Source organism: Phalangium opilio, unplaced genomic scaffold (genome assembly GCF_054372755.1).
Source record: "Phalangium opilio isolate 3A_F unplaced genomic scaffold, DU_Popi_V2 ptg000105l_1, whole genome shotgun sequence".
Taxonomy (NCBI): Eukaryota; Metazoa; Arthropoda; class Arachnida; order Opiliones; family Phalangiidae; genus Phalangium; species Phalangium opilio.
In genome coordinates, this window is record NW_028324207.1 from 4,130,990 (window position 1) to 4,148,105 (window position 17,116).

General features: G+C 45.0%; 44 non-coding genes across 44 annotated transcripts; all 44 read right to left on the reverse strand.

The window, feature by feature from the left end:
• Positions 1 to 45: 45 nt before the first annotated feature.
• On the reverse strand, positions 46 to 127 carry TRNAS-UGA (transfer RNA serine (anticodon UGA)). Its single transcript has one exon. It is a non-coding gene; the product is annotated as a tRNA-Ser (tRNA).
• A 75-nt stretch (positions 128 to 202) lies between these two features.
• TRNAS-CGA (transfer RNA serine (anticodon CGA)) lies at positions 203 to 284 on the reverse strand. Its single transcript has one exon. It is a non-coding gene; the product is annotated as a tRNA-Ser (tRNA).
• A 230-nt stretch (positions 285 to 514) lies between these two features.
• TRNAS-AGA (transfer RNA serine (anticodon AGA)) lies at positions 515 to 596 on the reverse strand. The gene has a single exon. It is a non-coding gene; the product is annotated as a tRNA-Ser (tRNA).
• Positions 597 to 669: 73 nt separating this feature from the next.
• Positions 670 to 751, reverse strand: TRNAS-CGA (transfer RNA serine (anticodon CGA)). Its single transcript has one exon. It is a non-coding gene; the product is annotated as a tRNA-Ser (tRNA).
• A 75-nt stretch (positions 752 to 826) lies between these two features.
• Positions 827 to 908, reverse strand: TRNAS-CGA (transfer RNA serine (anticodon CGA)). Its single transcript has one exon. It is a non-coding gene; the product is annotated as a tRNA-Ser (tRNA).
• Positions 909 to 1,137: 229 nt separating this feature from the next.
• Positions 1,138 to 1,219, reverse strand: TRNAS-AGA (transfer RNA serine (anticodon AGA)). Its single transcript has one exon. It is a non-coding gene; the product is annotated as a tRNA-Ser (tRNA).
• Positions 1,220 to 7,748: 6,529 nt separating this feature from the next.
• On the reverse strand, positions 7,749 to 7,830 carry TRNAS-UGA (transfer RNA serine (anticodon UGA)). Its single transcript has one exon. It is a non-coding gene; the product is annotated as a tRNA-Ser (tRNA).
• A 73-nt stretch (positions 7,831 to 7,903) lies between these two features.
• On the reverse strand, positions 7,904 to 7,985 carry TRNAS-CGA (transfer RNA serine (anticodon CGA)). Its single transcript has one exon. It is a non-coding gene; the product is annotated as a tRNA-Ser (tRNA).
• Positions 7,986 to 8,060: 75 nt separating this feature from the next.
• TRNAS-CGA (transfer RNA serine (anticodon CGA)) lies at positions 8,061 to 8,142 on the reverse strand. Its single transcript has one exon. It is a non-coding gene; the product is annotated as a tRNA-Ser (tRNA).
• A 74-nt stretch (positions 8,143 to 8,216) lies between these two features.
• On the reverse strand, positions 8,217 to 8,298 carry TRNAS-UGA (transfer RNA serine (anticodon UGA)). The gene has a single exon. It is a non-coding gene; the product is annotated as a tRNA-Ser (tRNA).
• Positions 8,299 to 8,371: 73 nt separating this feature from the next.
• Positions 8,372 to 8,453, reverse strand: TRNAS-CGA (transfer RNA serine (anticodon CGA)). The gene has a single exon. It is a non-coding gene; the product is annotated as a tRNA-Ser (tRNA).
• Positions 8,454 to 8,528: 75 nt separating this feature from the next.
• On the reverse strand, positions 8,529 to 8,610 carry TRNAS-UGA (transfer RNA serine (anticodon UGA)). Its single transcript has one exon. It is a non-coding gene; the product is annotated as a tRNA-Ser (tRNA).
• Positions 8,611 to 8,683: 73 nt separating this feature from the next.
• Positions 8,684 to 8,765, reverse strand: TRNAS-CGA (transfer RNA serine (anticodon CGA)). The gene has a single exon. It is a non-coding gene; the product is annotated as a tRNA-Ser (tRNA).
• A 75-nt stretch (positions 8,766 to 8,840) lies between these two features.
• On the reverse strand, positions 8,841 to 8,922 carry TRNAS-CGA (transfer RNA serine (anticodon CGA)). Its single transcript has one exon. It is a non-coding gene; the product is annotated as a tRNA-Ser (tRNA).
• Positions 8,923 to 9,152: 230 nt separating this feature from the next.
• On the reverse strand, positions 9,153 to 9,234 carry TRNAS-AGA (transfer RNA serine (anticodon AGA)). Its single transcript has one exon. It is a non-coding gene; the product is annotated as a tRNA-Ser (tRNA).
• A 73-nt stretch (positions 9,235 to 9,307) lies between these two features.
• TRNAS-AGA (transfer RNA serine (anticodon AGA)) lies at positions 9,308 to 9,389 on the reverse strand. The gene has a single exon. It is a non-coding gene; the product is annotated as a tRNA-Ser (tRNA).
• Positions 9,390 to 9,463: 74 nt separating this feature from the next.
• Positions 9,464 to 9,545, reverse strand: TRNAS-UGA (transfer RNA serine (anticodon UGA)). Its single transcript has one exon. It is a non-coding gene; the product is annotated as a tRNA-Ser (tRNA).
• Positions 9,546 to 9,618: 73 nt separating this feature from the next.
• TRNAS-CGA (transfer RNA serine (anticodon CGA)) lies at positions 9,619 to 9,700 on the reverse strand. Its single transcript has one exon. It is a non-coding gene; the product is annotated as a tRNA-Ser (tRNA).
• A 75-nt stretch (positions 9,701 to 9,775) lies between these two features.
• TRNAS-CGA (transfer RNA serine (anticodon CGA)) lies at positions 9,776 to 9,857 on the reverse strand. Its single transcript has one exon. It is a non-coding gene; the product is annotated as a tRNA-Ser (tRNA).
• Positions 9,858 to 9,931: 74 nt separating this feature from the next.
• Positions 9,932 to 10,013, reverse strand: TRNAS-UGA (transfer RNA serine (anticodon UGA)). The gene has a single exon. It is a non-coding gene; the product is annotated as a tRNA-Ser (tRNA).
• Positions 10,014 to 10,086: 73 nt separating this feature from the next.
• On the reverse strand, positions 10,087 to 10,168 carry TRNAT-CGU (transfer RNA threonine (anticodon CGU)). Its single transcript has one exon. It is a non-coding gene; the product is annotated as a tRNA-Thr (tRNA).
• A 75-nt stretch (positions 10,169 to 10,243) lies between these two features.
• On the reverse strand, positions 10,244 to 10,325 carry TRNAS-AGA (transfer RNA serine (anticodon AGA)). Its single transcript has one exon. It is a non-coding gene; the product is annotated as a tRNA-Ser (tRNA).
• A 74-nt stretch (positions 10,326 to 10,399) lies between these two features.
• On the reverse strand, positions 10,400 to 10,481 carry TRNAS-UGA (transfer RNA serine (anticodon UGA)). Its single transcript has one exon. It is a non-coding gene; the product is annotated as a tRNA-Ser (tRNA).
• A 73-nt stretch (positions 10,482 to 10,554) lies between these two features.
• On the reverse strand, positions 10,555 to 10,636 carry TRNAS-CGA (transfer RNA serine (anticodon CGA)). Its single transcript has one exon. It is a non-coding gene; the product is annotated as a tRNA-Ser (tRNA).
• A 75-nt stretch (positions 10,637 to 10,711) lies between these two features.
• On the reverse strand, positions 10,712 to 10,793 carry TRNAS-UGA (transfer RNA serine (anticodon UGA)). Its single transcript has one exon. It is a non-coding gene; the product is annotated as a tRNA-Ser (tRNA).
• Positions 10,794 to 10,866: 73 nt separating this feature from the next.
• Positions 10,867 to 10,948, reverse strand: TRNAS-CGA (transfer RNA serine (anticodon CGA)). The gene has a single exon. It is a non-coding gene; the product is annotated as a tRNA-Ser (tRNA).
• A 75-nt stretch (positions 10,949 to 11,023) lies between these two features.
• TRNAS-CGA (transfer RNA serine (anticodon CGA)) lies at positions 11,024 to 11,105 on the reverse strand. Its single transcript has one exon. It is a non-coding gene; the product is annotated as a tRNA-Ser (tRNA).
• A 73-nt stretch (positions 11,106 to 11,178) lies between these two features.
• Positions 11,179 to 11,260, reverse strand: TRNAS-CGA (transfer RNA serine (anticodon CGA)). Its single transcript has one exon. It is a non-coding gene; the product is annotated as a tRNA-Ser (tRNA).
• Positions 11,261 to 11,334: 74 nt separating this feature from the next.
• TRNAS-UGA (transfer RNA serine (anticodon UGA)) lies at positions 11,335 to 11,416 on the reverse strand. The gene has a single exon. It is a non-coding gene; the product is annotated as a tRNA-Ser (tRNA).
• A 73-nt stretch (positions 11,417 to 11,489) lies between these two features.
• TRNAS-CGA (transfer RNA serine (anticodon CGA)) lies at positions 11,490 to 11,571 on the reverse strand. The gene has a single exon. It is a non-coding gene; the product is annotated as a tRNA-Ser (tRNA).
• Positions 11,572 to 11,646: 75 nt separating this feature from the next.
• Positions 11,647 to 11,728, reverse strand: TRNAS-CGA (transfer RNA serine (anticodon CGA)). Its single transcript has one exon. It is a non-coding gene; the product is annotated as a tRNA-Ser (tRNA).
• A 74-nt stretch (positions 11,729 to 11,802) lies between these two features.
• TRNAS-UGA (transfer RNA serine (anticodon UGA)) lies at positions 11,803 to 11,884 on the reverse strand. The gene has a single exon. It is a non-coding gene; the product is annotated as a tRNA-Ser (tRNA).
• Positions 11,885 to 11,957: 73 nt separating this feature from the next.
• TRNAT-CGU (transfer RNA threonine (anticodon CGU)) lies at positions 11,958 to 12,039 on the reverse strand. The gene has a single exon. It is a non-coding gene; the product is annotated as a tRNA-Thr (tRNA).
• Positions 12,040 to 12,114: 75 nt separating this feature from the next.
• On the reverse strand, positions 12,115 to 12,196 carry TRNAS-AGA (transfer RNA serine (anticodon AGA)). The gene has a single exon. It is a non-coding gene; the product is annotated as a tRNA-Ser (tRNA).
• A 74-nt stretch (positions 12,197 to 12,270) lies between these two features.
• TRNAS-UGA (transfer RNA serine (anticodon UGA)) lies at positions 12,271 to 12,352 on the reverse strand. The gene has a single exon. It is a non-coding gene; the product is annotated as a tRNA-Ser (tRNA).
• A 230-nt stretch (positions 12,353 to 12,582) lies between these two features.
• TRNAS-AGA (transfer RNA serine (anticodon AGA)) lies at positions 12,583 to 12,664 on the reverse strand. The gene has a single exon. It is a non-coding gene; the product is annotated as a tRNA-Ser (tRNA).
• A 74-nt stretch (positions 12,665 to 12,738) lies between these two features.
• TRNAS-UGA (transfer RNA serine (anticodon UGA)) lies at positions 12,739 to 12,820 on the reverse strand. The gene has a single exon. It is a non-coding gene; the product is annotated as a tRNA-Ser (tRNA).
• A 73-nt stretch (positions 12,821 to 12,893) lies between these two features.
• TRNAS-CGA (transfer RNA serine (anticodon CGA)) lies at positions 12,894 to 12,975 on the reverse strand. The gene has a single exon. It is a non-coding gene; the product is annotated as a tRNA-Ser (tRNA).
• Positions 12,976 to 13,050: 75 nt separating this feature from the next.
• On the reverse strand, positions 13,051 to 13,132 carry TRNAS-CGA (transfer RNA serine (anticodon CGA)). Its single transcript has one exon. It is a non-coding gene; the product is annotated as a tRNA-Ser (tRNA).
• A 2,897-nt stretch (positions 13,133 to 16,029) lies between these two features.
• TRNAS-CGA (transfer RNA serine (anticodon CGA)) lies at positions 16,030 to 16,111 on the reverse strand. Its single transcript has one exon. It is a non-coding gene; the product is annotated as a tRNA-Ser (tRNA).
• A 75-nt stretch (positions 16,112 to 16,186) lies between these two features.
• On the reverse strand, positions 16,187 to 16,268 carry TRNAS-AGA (transfer RNA serine (anticodon AGA)). The gene has a single exon. It is a non-coding gene; the product is annotated as a tRNA-Ser (tRNA).
• Positions 16,269 to 16,341: 73 nt separating this feature from the next.
• Positions 16,342 to 16,422, reverse strand: TRNAS-UGA (transfer RNA serine (anticodon UGA)). Its single transcript has one exon. It is a non-coding gene; the product is annotated as a tRNA-Ser (tRNA).
• Positions 16,423 to 16,497: 75 nt separating this feature from the next.
• On the reverse strand, positions 16,498 to 16,579 carry TRNAS-CGA (transfer RNA serine (anticodon CGA)). Its single transcript has one exon. It is a non-coding gene; the product is annotated as a tRNA-Ser (tRNA).
• A 386-nt stretch (positions 16,580 to 16,965) lies between these two features.
• Positions 16,966 to 17,047, reverse strand: TRNAS-AGA (transfer RNA serine (anticodon AGA)). Its single transcript has one exon. It is a non-coding gene; the product is annotated as a tRNA-Ser (tRNA).
• Between the last annotated feature and the right edge of the window lie 69 nt (positions 17,048 to 17,116).

Sequence of the window (17,116 nt, forward strand, 5' to 3'; positions counted from 1 at the left end):
GTGGAACTACTAAAGCTATCATTGTCATAAGTATGTGTGTTCGAACGCAGTCGGCAGGATTCGAACCTGCGCGGGAGTATCCCAACAGATTTCAAGTCTGTCGCCTTAACCACTCGGCCACGACTGCTGCTGTTAACTGAGACCACTCAAAAATCTGTGAAACTGCTAAAGGTATTATTGAAATAAAAAATCTTTGCTCAATCGCAATCGGCAGGATTCGAACCTGCGCGGGAATATCCCAACAGATTTCGAGTCTGTCGCCTTAACCACTCGGCCACGACTGCTTCTTTTAACGGAGACCACTCAGAAAGTGTGGAACTACTAAAGCTATCATTGGAATAAGTATGTTAGTTCGAACGAACTCGGCAGGATTTGAACCTGCGCGGGAATATCGCTACAGATTTCGAGTCTGTCGCCTTAAGCACTCGTCCACGACTGCTTCGATTAACCGAGACTACTCAGAAATCTGTGAAACCACCAAAGGTATTATTGAAATAAAAAATCTTTGCTCAATCGCAGTCGGCAGGATTCGATCCTGCGCGGGAATATCCCAACAGATTTCTAGTCTGTCGCCTTAACCACTCGGCCACGACTGCTTCTGTTAACCGAGACCACTAAAAAATGGTGGAACTACTAAAGCTATCATTGAAATAAGTACGTGAGTTCGAACGCAGTCGGCAGGATTCGAACCTGCGCGGAAATATCCCAACAGATTTCGAGTCTGTCGCCTTAAGCACTCGGCCACGACTGCTGCTGTTAACTGAGACCACTCAAAAATCTGTGAAACTGCTAAAGGTATTATTGAAATAAAAAATCTTTGCTCAATCGCAATCGGCAGGATTCGAACCTGCGCGGGAACATCCCAACAGATTTCGAGTCTGTCGCCTTAACCACTCGGCCACGACTGCTTCTTTTAACGGAGACCACTCAAAAAGTGTGGAACTACTAAAGCTATCATTGGAATAAGTATGTTAGTTCGAACGCACTCGGCAGGATTTGAACCTGCGCGGGAATATCGCTACAGATTTCGAGTCTGTCGCCTTAAGCACTCGTCCACGACTCTTCGATTAACCGAGACTACTCAGAAATCTGTGAAACCACCAAAGGTATTATTGAAATAAAAAATCTTTGCTCAATCGCAGTCGGCAGGATTCGATCCTGCGCGGGAATATCCCAACAGATTTCTAGTCTGTCGCCTTAACCACTCGGCCACGACTGCTTCTGTTATCCGAGACCACTCAAAAAGTGTGGAACTACTAAAGCAATCATTGGAATAAGTATGTTATTCCGAACCCAGTCGGCAGGAATCGAACCTGCGCGGGAATATCCCAACAGATTGTTAGCGCCCAAACCCCCTTACTAATAGATGGCGCTAGAGTCCTGCCAAAAACTCGATCAATAACCCTATTCCCTCGCCTCGCACACGCTTAGGTAGGAAAGAGGAGGAATACGGCCTCTTAACGCGCGGCTCTCGTAGAGAGAGGACGGTAGTATTAACGCTATGTAACGTACCTGATTTACTTTGTTTTATTTCATTGATTAAACTCTTTTATTACACTAATGATCCTGACTAATCAATACACGACTCTTACATCTCAGAAGTGGGATATTTATCCAATTACGCCGTTATATTAGGAGATGAAACGCGATACGAAAAACATTTTTGCCCGGTACGAAAACGTGCAGAAAACAAAGCCGAGTCCTAAGCCTCGTCACGTAGTAACGGGAAACGTTATGTTTTTATCGCGCTAACATCGGTATTTCTATTTCTACGGTAAACGAAACAGTCGGTTTTATTATGTTTACATATAACGAACCTTCGGTTAACGGCGCGGATGAACTGAACGATTAAATTGCGAACTTTGGCCTTATTTTTACTCGTGAGCTTTTGTGAGACAAAGGGAGCTACACGGTCACCTTGCCAACGATTCATGCAAGAAACAGAGAGCTGTCTCCACGTACGAAGAAGCGAGCGAGTGAAAAATACTAGGCCCACGAGGTGCATTTTATGCCGCGAAACGAAACCGCCAACTGGTAGCACGAAACGAAGAGAAAACCCCACTGAAATTACATCGCGAACAGATTCCAACGTTCTTGAATCTGTAGGCCACGAAACGCCAAACGTAAGCGACGAACTTTCATACGAAAATCTCAACACTAAGCTCTCTACCAGCGCGATTAACGAAATTACTGACGACTTTCCTTCACGAACGGGTTCCAACGTCCTAGAACCCGGAGGCAACGAAGCGCCTACGGTAAGCAAAGATAATTTCACCGAGAATAACGATTTCAACGTAACCAACGACACGGCGGGTTCCGAAGTCTCTGAACCCGAGGGCAACGATCAGCCTACTATAAACGAGGAGCTTTCCAACGACTATTTTGAGGAGAATAACCAAACTCACGGCTCATCTAGCGGAAACTCCGACACCCATCGCGTTCTCTCGGAAAGAGTTCACGCCTTGAACGAAGGTTCTCGATTAATCCACGTCAACAACGAACATATCAGCGATAGCGAAGATTCTTTTCACGAATTATCAGAATCTCCTCGAGCTGTTGGTCCAATGAGTGTCAACTCGGACTCTGGAGACGAGGATAACGAACGAGAACGGGGATCCGTCTCAAGTGAGAATTCCCGCAACGAACGAATTATTCCACCCGGAATGGAAGGGCTTAGGCTACAAGACGAAGCTGGCAGGCAAGTACCTCAAGGGATGCTTTCTCTTACAGCCTTTGAACAAGCGATAAAATTAGCGGTCGGTGCTGCTGTAGAGCAAACGTTAGCGGCGGCTGGGAATGGCGCTAACCGGAATCACGATACAAATTCCGGGGATGCCAGTAGAATTATCCCTGATTTTGATCCTGCAATGGCACCTCATCAAACGATAAATCAATGGATAAGGAAGATTGACGATGCTGCAAGGGCCTACGGTTGGTCTGAGCGTCTCATCATCAACACAGCAATGCCGAAACTCAAAGGAACTGCTCAAGTATGGTATGAAAGCCTTGATACTGTGGTACACACTTGGGGCGAATGGAAGGAACTTCTCGTAGAATGGTTCCCGCCAGTCAAGAACTCTCAAAGGCTTTACCGCGATATGGAACAGAGGACCCGCCGTTCAGGGGAATCTGTAGAAGTATATTATCACGACAAAGTAGCCAAGGCGAGGCTCTGCGGCCTCTCAAACGATGACATGATGGAATACATAATCACAGGTCTGCACGACGAACAGCTGATTGCGTCTTTGAGCGTCCGTGACTACGATACACTACCGGAGCTCCTTAAGGCGATGCGACAGTTGGAAGACCGATTACAATCATCAAAACGAAACAAAGCCAACTTTTCCAACGAATCAGTCAAGGATAACAATGGGCGTCACGGAAGGGCTCCCGATCTGAAGCCCCAACCCCAAGAACCAAAGACTGAGGAGCGTAGCAATGGATCGTCTAATTCTCGAAGAAAACCGAAGTTTAAACATGGTGAACCTCTCTGTTTTAACTGTTCTTCATATGGACACATGTCGCGAGACTGCAAGAAGCCCCAGAAGGTAATGCGTTGCTTCACGTGTAGACGACCAGGGCACGAATCTAAGGATTGCACCACGAAATCGCTTCCAAGTCAAACTCGAGAAATCGCTCACGTTGAGAGTAAACACGCTGATGTTGATGCCAATCAGAAGTATTTCATGGATGCGGAAGTTAATGGAATACAGATAAGGTCGTACGATGACTTGGGTAGCAAATGCGTCGCTATACGAAAAAGCGAAGCTGAGCAGCTGAAAATAGAAACCGATGAAGTCGACGGAGACTCGTTCATAGGTGGTTACGGCTCAGGGAAAACGAAGCTTTTAGGAGTGGGCAAGGTTAGTCTCAGGGTTGACCAGGCGACGGCCGAGGTCAAGATCCACGTAGTACCTGACACAGCTCAAGATATACCCCTCTTAATCGGACAGCCCTTTACCGAACAACAACACATTGTAGTTGTCAAGCGAAAGAAAAACTTACGTATTTTTGAAGAACGTCCCAACGAGCAAGACGGCGACGAATGCCTTCTCAATCTGGATATCCCGTCGTTACCAGAACCGGCGGTAAACCTTTGGGCTAAAGGAGCCACTGTTATCCCGTCTAACTACATAGGAGTAGTAGACCTAGTAACGCAAGGACGTAGTCACGACCCACTAGACTTGTACATAGAAACCAGCATGAGGATGAAGCCGGGAAACGAATATTGCATCCCCCGTACTGTTTGCTCAGTTGGTCAAGATGGGGAAACGTCACTGCCAATTTTCAATGTATCGGATCAAGATTTAACTATTAAAGCTGGGCAGATAGTAGCACGAGGCGAACCGTGCTTTAGGGAAACAGCATCCGTCACCGAAGTTTTACACGCGGAAATCGTCCAAAGACCTCCGCTTCCTGTGGAAGATATCGTTACGGGACCGGACGTATCCGAAGAAACTCGGTTGCAGTTACACGAGCTGTTAAACTCATATCGAGACTGCTTCGCCAGCGATCTGATGGAACTCGGCAGAACGGACAGGGCCGAAATGAAAATTGAGCTAGTAACGAATGAGCCGGTCTCCTATCGACCTTACCGCTTGTCCTTTGCTGAAAGGGGCCGGGTACGAACGAAGATCTCAGAGCTTTTGGAAGCCGGGATTATAGAAGAGTCTAACTCGCCGTATGCCAGTCCCATAATAATAGTTAAGAAGAAAAACGGAGAAGAACGCTTGTGCGTAGATTATCGCGCTCTAAACAAGATTACGAAGAAAAACGCTTACCCGTTGCCGTTGATAGAAAGCCAGTTGGAACGGCTTAGCGGTAATAAGCTCTTTACAAGCTTGGATATGATGTCGGGTTACTACCAAATTCCTGTGGACAAGGATTCGAGAGAAAAGACGGCTTTCGTGACCCCCGATGGTCATTACCAGTTCATTACGATGCCGTTTGGGCTCTCCAACGCCTGTGGAGTTTTCCAAAAGATGATCAACTCTGTATTAGGAACGCTACGGTACGCTATAGCGCTCACCTACATGGACGATGTTTTGATTCCGTCAGTCAATGAAAGCGAAGGCCTCAACCACTTACGTCAAGTGCTAGAAGTCGTACGGAACGCGCACCTGTCATTAAACCTGAAGAAATGCCGATTTCTGCTCAGTGACATAGAGTACCTGGGATTCGAGATAAGTCGGTATGGGATCCGTCCCGGTTCAAGAAAGGTCGACTGCGTAAAAGAATTTCCGCCACCGAAAAACGTCCACGAGCTCCGGCGATTCTTAGGACTCGCCAGCTATTTCCGGCGTTTTGTTAAGGGTTTCGCTATGGAAGCTGAACCACTCACGACACTCTTACGAAAGGATATGGAATGGGTATGGAAGCCCGAACAAGAAAAAGCTTTTACCTTCCTCAAAGCAAAACTCACGGAGAGGCCCATTTTAGCCTTATACGATATGAACGCTAAAACGGAAGTTCACACGGATGCAAGTAAAATTGGTCTCGGCTCGATACTTCTCCAGCAAGCTGAGGATCAAAAATGGCACCCAATTTGCTACGCCAGCAGGAAGACGACGAAGGAGGAAGCTAAATACCACTCAAGTGAGCTAGAGACGTTAGCTGTGGTTTGGAGCCTAGAAAAGTTTCGAGTTTTTCTAATTGGAATGGCGTTCGACGTGGTAACAGATTGTAATTCGGTGCGGTGCACCCTCTCGAAGAAACACCTGGTCCCACGAATTGGACGTTGGTGGTTGCGACTTCAAGAGTATACGTTTCAAGTCACACATCGCCCCGGAACCCGAATGGCACACGTAGATGCTCTGAGCAGAGCGCCATGGGACGAAGCCGAAGATATGGAACCTACGGACGGTCTTCAGATTTTTCACGTTGAAATAACCCGCGAAGATTTCCTAGTCGCGGCCCAAAACGAGGATCCTAAAATGAAACTAATCAAGGACCAGCTAACGAAAACAGGGAAGCTATCGAAAGAAGAAATAGGAGTTCGTAAGGAATACGTCCTCAAACAAGGAAGGCTCTTTAAGAAGGTCCGAATGGACGAAAACAAGGAAGAATCCTTACTCTGGGTAGTACCAAATCGTGCCAGGTGGCGCGTGGTAAAAAGCTGCCATGATGACCTGGGCCATTTTGGTCTGGACAAGACTATCCAGAAAATTAAAGAAGACTTTTGGTTCCCTGGTATGAAACGCTACGTCAGACGCTATATTTCGTCGTGTCTCGAATGTTTGTTTCACAAACGCCCCTCTGGCAGGCAGCCAGGCTTCCTACATTCGATAGATAAGATTGGTCTACCCTTTCACACGCTGCATTTAGACCACCTGGGTCCGTTCGTTCGAAGTGTAAACGGAAACACTTACTTGATTGTTGCCATCGACGCTTTTACAAAGTTTACAATCTTGAAGCCAGTTCGAAACGCGGGAATGAACCCTACCAAACGATTTTTACAAGAACTCATCGGAGTATTTGGAGCCCCGAAACGTATCATTACGGATCAAGGCACAGCCTACACGGGAAAGGCTTTTGAAGACACTTGCAAGTTAGCACGTATCACCCATGTTCTTAACGCCACCGCAACGCCTCGCGGGAATGGTCAGGTTGAACGCCTAAACCGAGTTTTGAGTCCGGCTTTAGCAAGCATGACCGTACGTGAAGATGACAAGGATTGGGACGAGCATGTTCACCAAATCCAGTGGGGAATAAATAACACGATACATAAGGCTACGCAAAGAACGCCTTTCTCCCTACTCTTCAACTACGCGTCGAGAAATCCAACGGGAAGCGCTCTCATAGACGGCGTACGAGAAACCTTTGACGAAGATACGCTCGAACGACGAGCCAAAGCCATTGAAGCTATAAGGATCGACCAAGCGAAGCAGAGAACTCGATACAACGCAAAACGGGCCAAAGCACCAACCTTTGAGCCTGGTGACCTTGTCGTAGTTGAGCGCAAACCCGAGGCTACCGGGTTACCAAGGAAAACAGCAGCGGTCTATAAAGGACCATACGTTGTCGCTGAGAAGCTAAAACACGACCGTTATCTTATAGAGGATTGCCCGGAGAACCAACGAAAGCAGAAGTTCTACCGAAATACGGCTCCGGTAGACAAAATTAAACGTTTTCTCATAGTTGACAATGCCGATGACGATTCCGGAGACGAGTCCCAAGATGACGTCCCACCACCTTCACCAGGAGTTCCGGTCTTTGCTGATTCCAAACGCACGCAATTCCGTCCAGCTAGCAGTGAGTCGACCATTTCCCAAGAGGATACAACAGCCGAAAACGAGACGGCTGTCGAAGCTGATGGTACGAATACTCTGTCCGAGCATGATGCCGACGAAGACGACGGAATGAGACGCAGTTCCAGGCGACGCAGAACTCCGCTCTATTTAAAAGACTTTATTTGCTAAATTTAATTTTTACCATACGCGGGTTAATATTTTTGTTACGCGTTTTCACGTCGTTACTACGCAATTTAGTTAGTCTTTTGTAACGTTTTTCACCAAACAGGTGTTTGTTAACTTTTTTATTTTATGTAACGTACCTGATTTACTTTGTTTTATTTCATTGATTAAACTCTTTTATTACACTAATGATCCTGACTAATCAATACACGACTCTTACAAGATTTCTAGTCTGTCGCCTTAACCACTCGGCCACGACTGCTTCTGTTAGCCGAGCCCACTCAAAAAATTATGGAACTACTAAACTTATCATTGGAATAAGTATGTGTGTTCGAACGCAGTCGGCAGGATTCGAACCTGCGAGGCAGTATCCCAACAGATTTCAAGTCTGTCGCCTTAACCACTTGGCCACGACTGCTTCTGTTAACCGAGACCACTAAAAAATTGTGGAACTACTAAAGCTATCATTGGAATAAGTATATGAGCTCGAACGCAGTCGGCAGGATTCGAACCTGCGCGTAAATATCCCAACAGATTTCGAGTCTGTCGCCTTAACCACTCGGCCACGACTGCTGCTGTTAACTGAGACCACTCAAAAATCTGTGAAACTACTAAAGGTATTATTGAAATAAAAAATCTTTGCTCAATCGCAATCGGCAGGATTCGAACCTGCGCGGGAATATCCGAACAGATTTCGAGTCTGTCGCCTTAACCACTCGGCCACGACTGCTGCTGTTAACTGAGACCACTCAAAAATCTGTGGAACTACTAAAGCTATCATTGGAATTAGCATGTTATTTCGAACGCAGTCGGCAGGATTCGAACGTGCGCGGGAATAGCCCAACAGATTTCAAGTCTGTCGCCTTAACCACTCGTCCACGACTGCTTCGGATAACCGAGACCACTAAAAAATTGTGGAACTACTAAAGCTATCATTGGAATAAGTATGTGAGTTCGAACGCAGTCGGCAGGAATCGAACCTGCGAGGGAATATCCCAACAGATTTCGAGTCTGTCGCCTTAAGCACTCGTCCACGACTGCTTCGATTAACCGAGACTACTCAGAAATCTGTGAAACCACCAAAGGTATTATTGAAATAAAAAATCTTTGCTCAATCGCAGTCGGCAGGATTCGAACCTGCGCGGGAATATCCCAACAGATTTCAAGTCTGTCGCCTTAACCACTCGGCCACGACTGCTTCTGTTAACCGAGACCACTAAAAAATTGTGGAACTACTAAAGCTATCATTGAAATAAGTACGTGAGTTCGAACGCAGTCGGCAGGATTCGAACCTGCGCGGAAATATCCCAACAGATTTCGAGTCTGTCGCCTTAACCACTCGGCCACGACTGCTGCTGTTAACTGAGACCACTCAAAAATCTGTGAAACTGCTAAAGGTATTATTGAAATAAAAAATCTTTGCTCAATCGCAATCGGCAGGATTCGAACCTGCGCGGGAATATCCCAACAGATTTCGAGTCTGTCGCCTTAACCACTCGGCCACGACTGCTTCTTTTAACGGAGACCACTCAAAAAGTGTGGAACTACTAAAGCTATCATTGGAATAAGTATGTTAGTTCGAACGCACTCGGCAGGATTTGAACCTGCGCGGGAATATCGCTACAGATTTCGAGTCTGTCGCCTTAAGCACTCGTCCACGACTGCTTCGATTAACCGAGACTACTCAGAAATCTGTGAAACTACCAAAGGTATTATTGAAATAAAAAATCTTTGCTCAATCGCAGTCGGCAGGATTCGAACCTGCGCGGGAATATCCCAACAGATTTCTAGTCTGTCGCCTTAACCACTCGGCCACGACTGCTTCTGTTAACCGAGACCACTCAAAAAGTGTGGAACTACTAAAGCAATCATTGGAATAAGTATGTTATTCCGAACCCAGTCGGCAGGAATCGAACCTGCGCGGGAATATCCCAACAGATTTCTAGTCTGTCGCCTTAACCACTCGGCCACGACTGCTTCTGTTAGCCGAGCCCACTCAAAAAATTATGGAACTACTAAACTTATCATTGGAATAAGTATGTGTGTTCGAACGCAGTCGGCAGGATTCGAACCTGCGAGGGAGTATCCCAACAGATTTCAAGTCTGTCGCCTTAACCACTTGGCCAGGACTGCTTCTGTTAACCGAGACCACTAAAAAATTGTGGAACTACTAAAGCTATCATTGGAATAAGTATATGAGCTCGAACGCAGTCGGCAGGATTCGAACCTGCGCGTAAATATCCCAACAGATTTCGAGTCTGTCGCCTTAACCACTCGGCCACGACTGCTGCTGTTAACTGAGACCACTCAAAAATCTGTGAAACTACTAAAGGTATTATTGAAATAAAAAATATTTGCTCAATCGCAATCGGCAGGATTCGAACCTGCGCGGGAAAATCCGAACCGATTTCGAGTCTGTCGCCTTAACCACTCGGCCACGACTGCTGCTGTTAACTGAGACCACTCAAAAATCTGTGGAACTACTAAAGCTATCATTGGAATTTGCATGTTATTTCGAACGCAGTCGGCAGGATTCGAACGTGCGCGGGAATAGCCCAACAGATTTCAAGTCTGTCGCCTTAACCACTCGTCCACGACTGCTTCGGATAACCGAGACCACTAAAAAATTGTGGAACTACTAAAGCTATCATTGGAATAAGTATGTGAGCTCGAACGCAGTCGGCAGGAATCGAACCTGCGAGGGAATATCCCAACAGATTACGAGTCTGTCGCCTTAAGCACTCGTCCACGACTGCTTCGATTAACCGAGACTACTCAGAAATCTGTGAAACCACCAAAGGTATTATTGAAATAAAAAATCTTTGCTCAATCGCAGTCGGCAGGATTCGAACCTGCGCGGGAATATCCCAACAGATTTCTAGTCTGTCGCCTTAACCACTCGGCCATGACTGCTTCTGTTAAGCGAGTCCACTCAAAAAATTATGGAACTACTAAAGCTATCATTGGAATAAGTATGTGTGTTCGAACGCAGTCGGCAGGATTCGAACCTGCGCGGGAATATCCCAACAGATTTCAAGTCTGTCGCCTTAACCACTCGTCCACGACTGCTTCGGATAACCGAGACCACTAAAAAATTGTGGAACTACTAAAGCTATCATTGGAATAAGTATGTGAGTTCGAACGCAGTCGGCAGGAATCGAACCTGCGAGGGAATATCCCAACAGATTTCGAGTCTGTCGCCTTAAGCACTCGTCCACGACTGCTTCGATTAACCGAGACTACTCAGAAATCTGTGAAACCACCAAAGGTATTATTGAAATAAACAATCTTTGCACAATCGCAGTCGGCAGGATTCGAACCTGCGCGGGAATATCCCAACAGATTTCAAGTCTGTCGCCTTAACCACTCGGCCACGACTGCTTCTGTTAACCGAGACCACTAAAAAATTGTGGAACTACTAAAGCTATCATTGAAATAAGTACGTGAGTTCGAACGCAGTCGGCAGGATTCGAACCTGCGCGGAAATATCCCAACAGATTTCGAGTCTGTCGCCTTAACCACTCGGCCACGACTGCTGCTGTTAACTGAGACCACTCAAAAATCTGTGAAACTGCTAAAGGTATTATTGAAATAAAAAATCTTTGCTCAATCGCAATCGGCAGGATTCGAACCTGCGCGGGAATATCCCAACAGATTTCGAGTCTGTCGCCTTAACCACTCGGCCACGACTGCTTCTTTTAACGGAGACCACTCAAAAAGTGTGGAACTACTAAAGCTATCATTGGAATAAGTATGTTAGTTCGAACGCACTCGGCAGGATTTGAACCTGCGCGGGAATATCGCTACAGATTTCGAGTCTGTCGCCTTAACCACTCGGCCACGACTGCTTCTGTTAGCCGAGCCCACTCAAAAAATTATGGAACTACTAAACTTATCATTGGAATAAGTATGTGTGTTCGAACGCAGTCGGCAGGATTCGAACCTGCGAGGGAGTATCCCAACAGATTTCAAGTCTGTCGCCTTAACCACTTGGCCACGACTGCTTCTGTTAACCGAGACCACTAAAAAATTGTGGAACTACTAAAGCTATCATTGGAATAAGTATATGAGCTCGAACGCAGTCGGCAGGATTCGAACCTGCGCGTAAATATCCCAACAGATTTCGAGTCTGTCGCCTTAACCACTCGGCCACGACTGCTGCTGTTAACTGAGACCACTCAAAAATCTGTGAAACTACTAAAGGTATTATTGAAATAAAAAATCTTTGCTCAATCGCAATCGGCAGGATTCGAACCTGCGCGGGAATATCCGAACAGATTTCGAGTCTGTCGCCTTAACCACTGGGCCAAGACTGCTGCTGTTAACTGAGACCACTCAAAAATCTGTGGAACTACTAAAGCTATCATTGGAATTTGCATGTTATTTCGAACGCAGTCGGCAGGATTCGAACGTGCGCGGGAATAGCCCAACAGATTTCAAGTCTGTCGCCTTAACCACTCGTCCACGACTGCTTCGGATAACCGAGACCACTAAAAAATTGTGGAACTACTAAAGCTATCATTGGAATAAGTATGTGAGTTCGAACGCAGTCGGCAGGAATCGAACCTGCGAGGGAATATCCCAACAGATTACGAGTCTGTCGCCTTAAGCACTCGTCCACGACTGCTTCGATTAACCGAGACTACTCAGAAATCTGTAAAACCACCAAAGGTATTATTGAAATAAAAAATCTTTGCTCAATCGCAGTCGGCAGGATTCGAACCTGCGTGGGAATATCCCAACAGATTTCTAGTCTGTCGCCTTAACCACTCGGCCAGGACTGCTTCTGTTAAGCGAGTCCACTCAAAAAATTATGGAACTACTAAAGCTATCATTGGAATAAGTATGTGTGTTCGAACGCAGTCGGCAGGATTCGAACCTGCGCGGGAATATCCCAACAGATTTCAAGTCTGTCGCCTTAACCACTCGGCCACGACTGCTTCTGTTAACCGAGACCACTAAAAAATTGTGGAACTACTAAAGCTATCATTGGAATAAGTATGTGAGTTCGAACGCAGTCGGCAGGAATCCAACCTGCGAGGGAATATCCCAACAGATTTCGAGTCTGTCGCCTTAAGCACTCGTCCACGACTGCTTCGATTAACCGAGACTACTCAGAAATCTGTGAAACCACCAAAGGTATTATTGAAATAAAAAATCTTTGCTCAATCGCAGTCGGCAGGATTCGAACCCGCGCAGGAATATCCCAACAGATTTCTAGTCTGTCGCCTTAACCACTCGGCCACGACTGCTTCTGTTAAGCGAGTCCACTCAAAAAATTGTGGAACTACTAAAGCTATCATTGGAATAAATATGTGTGTTTGAACGCAGTCGGCAGGATTCGAACCTGCGCGGGAGTATCCCAACAGATTTCAAGTCTGTCGCCTTAACCACTCGGCCACGACTGCTTCTGTTAACCGAGACCACTAAAAAATTGTGGAACTACTAAAGCTATCATTGAAATAAGTACGTGAGTTCGAACGCAGTCGGCAGGACTCGAACCTGCGCTGAAATATCCCAACAGATTTCGAGTCTGTCGCCTTAACCACTCGGCCACGACTGCTGCTGTTAACTGAGACCACTCAAAAATCTGTGAAACTGCTAAAGGTATTATTGAAATAAAAAATCTTTGCTCAATCGCAATCGGCAGGATTCGAACCTGTGCGGGAATATCCCAACAGATTTCGAGTCTGTCGCCTTAACCACTCGGCCACGACTGCTTCTCTTAACGGAGACCACTCAAAAAGTGTGGAACTACTAATAGGCCAGGACAGATAGGCCAAAAAAGGGCTTGACCTAGAACATTTGAACATAAAGATGAAAATTGGTACATGTGTTGTTTTTGACCCAACAGAAAATATACTAAAAGTCCCCTGCTGTAGAGCGCGAGCTTTCGCCGCCATCTTGGAAAATGGCCGCCGTGAATTACAGCTACAATGTATTCAACGTTCTTCTTCAAAAATTATGAAAATTGGTACACATTATCACTGGAACCACATGAACATCACGGCAAAATTTTACAGCTCTGTGTTTAATAGTTTGGTCGCCATATTGGAAAATGGCCGCCGTGAATGCTAGGTACAGTATATTTCACCATGTTGTTGGAAAATTATGAAAATTGATAAGTATTATAATCAGAGCTGTGTGAATCTCATAGTAAAATATTGAAGCAATTAGACAGATAGTTTGGCCGCCATGTTGGAAAATGTCCGCCATCAATGCCAATTAGGTACAGTATATGGTTCAAAAATTATGAAAATTGGTAATTATTATGTTGAAGACCGTCTAAATGTCATAGTTGAATATTGAAGACGTGCTTCTGATAGTTTGGGCGCCATCTTCTAAAATGACTGCTCGAAGTGCCAAATATATTACCGATATAAAATTTTTTCGATATTTTTTTATGGAGTAGATGATTTTCATGAACGTATAAAACGCCATAAAAATAACTACTTTTGAGTCTAAATTATTGACCCATCTTCAAAAATGGTCCCTGAAATATTACTATCCTAAAATCTGGAAAAAGAAAAGGAAAGCCATATTACTCGGATTTTGGTTATGAAAAACCGTTTTATATGGGGTATATACATTCTAATGTCGTTAAAGATTAGATTTAAGACACATTTTTAACATTTCGTTCATATTTCTCGTCATCCTGAAGATTTTTTATTACGGCTTATGCCTTGACAATGACCACACATTGCCCAGCAAGCTAATACAGATCGTCTACATTCAAAGTTCTTTATACAAGATGTTTTGCAGACTGCAGGTACAAATAATGAGTGTTACAAAATCATATGATGCCGGAAGGAGAATGGTGTGAATGGGATTAAATCGTTTCCTAGCTATTTTGGACTTGAAGATACGCTCGGAAAAAAATGTAGTTTTGCGGTGTCGGTTGTTGGATGAAGCTTAGCGAGATCAAATGAGGACTTGACAGTATATGTGACAACGGTTCGATTATACTTGTAATTTCTACATAGTTGAAGCGTGACGTGTCAATTATCACCCTAAAAAAAGCAAAAAGAAATCTCTCTTCGGCAGCAGCTATGGATTCCCTAGATGCAATATGGTCATTAAAAAAGCGCAACAAATTTGTAAGATGTTGATTATCTGTCATTACTTTAAACCACGCCTTATCATAACCACACCCAGTTACAGCACGTAAATGAAAGAAATGCTCTCTTAACCTTTTTTAAACGACTTATCGTGGCGGAGGGGGCCCGAGTTCGGTGTGACGGTTCGGGAGTTCCTTGGGTTCGCCCTTGGTTCAGATCGTTCCTTGCCCCATTCCGTGAAGGTTTTGCTGGGCCGCTTCGCCACCGCTCAGGTGTTGCCATGGCTCACCTCCGCTATTGTCAGCCCTCTAGGGGTTGCGGATACACTATTTGTTTGGGCCTTATGGCACTGTTGTGCTTGGAGAGAACTCTTCCGTCCCCTCGAGTCTTCTGCTGCCTTAATCCTTCCCTGTCACCGACTACCTCCTGACTGGGCTCGCCGCTGACGGTGTCCAGCTTCTGTCACCTGCTCAAGTGGCGTTTGTCGGTCCCACTGGCAGATCCAGTGTGCCATGACGGCAGTTCCGCAGGTTAAATTTGTAATATGATGGGAAGGGGCGCTGATAAGGCCCCCAGCTGTGTAGCGCCTAATCAAGGGTTATGACATGCAATTATTATGAAAAATCTTCAGGATGACGATGAATATATATGAAATGCTAGAGCTCTGTCTAAATTCTAATCTTAAACAACAGTAGAATTTATAAACCCCATATTAAATCATATTCTCTAATCAACATGTTGAGAATAACATCTTAGAATAACTTTTCTTTCTTTCAGAATTTAGGGCAATGATTTTCATGTGGCCATTTTTAAAGATGGCGTCGATGATTTCGACTTCGAGATATCCATTTTTTTGTTGTTTATTACGTTAATGAAAATCATCTATTCAAAAAAGGAATTTCAAAAAGATTTATATATTTGAAATATATTTAGCATTTCCAGCAGTCATTTTCGAAGATGGCGCCCAAACTAACAGCAGCACGTCTTCAATATTCAAGTATGATGCTGAGATGGTCTTAAGCATAATTATTACCAATTTTCATAATTTTTGAACCATATACTGTATCTATATGACATTGATGGCGGCCATTTTCCAACATGGCGGCCAAACTATCTGATTAATGGCTTCAATATTTTACTATGAGGTTCACACAGCTCTGATTGTAATACCTATCAATTTTCATAATTTTCCAACAACATGGTGAAATATACTGTACCTAGCATTAACGGCGGCCATTTTCCAATATGGCGACCAAAATATTGAACATAGAGCTGTAAAATTTGGCCATGATGTTCATGTGGTTCCAATCATAATGTGTACCAATTTTTATAATTTTTGAAGAAGAACGTTGAATACATTGTAGCTGGCATTCCCGGCGGCCATTTTCCAAGATGGCGGCGAAAGCTCGCGCTCTACAGCAGGGGACTTTTAGTATATTTTTTGTTGGGTCAAAAACAACACATGCACCAATTTTCATCTTTATGTTCAAATGTTCTAGGTCAAACCCTAAAAGTCCTGGGCTATAAAGCTATCATTGGAATAAGTATGTTAGTTCGAACGCACTCGGCAGGATTCGAACCTGCGCGGGTATATCGCTACAGATTTCGAGTCTGTCGCCTTAACCACTCGTCCACGACTGCTTCGATTAACCGAGACTACTCAGAAATCTGTGAAACCACCAAAGGTATTATTGAAATAAAAAATCTTTGCTCAATCGCAGTCGGCAGGATTCGAACCTGCGCGGGAATATCCCAACAGATTTCTAGTCTGTCGCCTTAACCACTCGGCCACGACTGCTTCTGTTAACCGAGACCACTCAAAAAGTGTGGAACTACTAAAGCTATCATTGGAATTAGTATGTTAGTTCGAACGCAGTCGGCAGGATTCGAACCCGCGCGGGAATATCCCTACAGATTTCAAGTCTGTCGCCTTAACCCTCGGCCACGACTGCTTCTGTTAGCCGAGTCCACTCAAAAATCTGTGAAACTACTAAAGGTATTATTGAAATAAAAAATCTTTGCTCAATCGCAATCGGCAGGATTCGAACCTGCGCGGGAATATCCGAACAGATTTCGAGTCTGTCGCCTTAACAACTCGGCCACGACTGCTGCTGTTAACTGAGACCACTCAAAAATCTGTGGAACTACTAACGTAATCATTGGAATTAGCATGTTATTTCGAACGCAGTCGGCAGGATTCGAACGTGCGCGGGAATAGCCCAACAGATTTCAAGTCTGTCGCCTTAACCACTCCTCCACGACTGCTTCGGATAACCGAGACCACTAAAAAATTGTGGAACTACTAAAGCTATCATTGGAATAAGTATGTGAGTTCGAACGCAGTCGGCAGGAATCCAACCTGCGAGGGAATATCCCAACAGATTTCGAGTCTGTCGCCTTAAGCACTCGTCCACGACTGCTTCGATTAACCGAAACTACTCAGAAATCTGTGAAACACCCAAAGGTATTATTGAAATAAAAAATCTTTGCTCAATCGCAGTCGGCAGAATTCGAACCTGCGCGGGAATATCCCAACAGATTTCTAGTCTGTCGCCTTAACCACTCGGCCACGACTGCTTCTGTTAAGCGAGTCCACTCAAAAAATTGTGGAACTACTAAAGCTATCATTGGAATAAGTATGTGTGT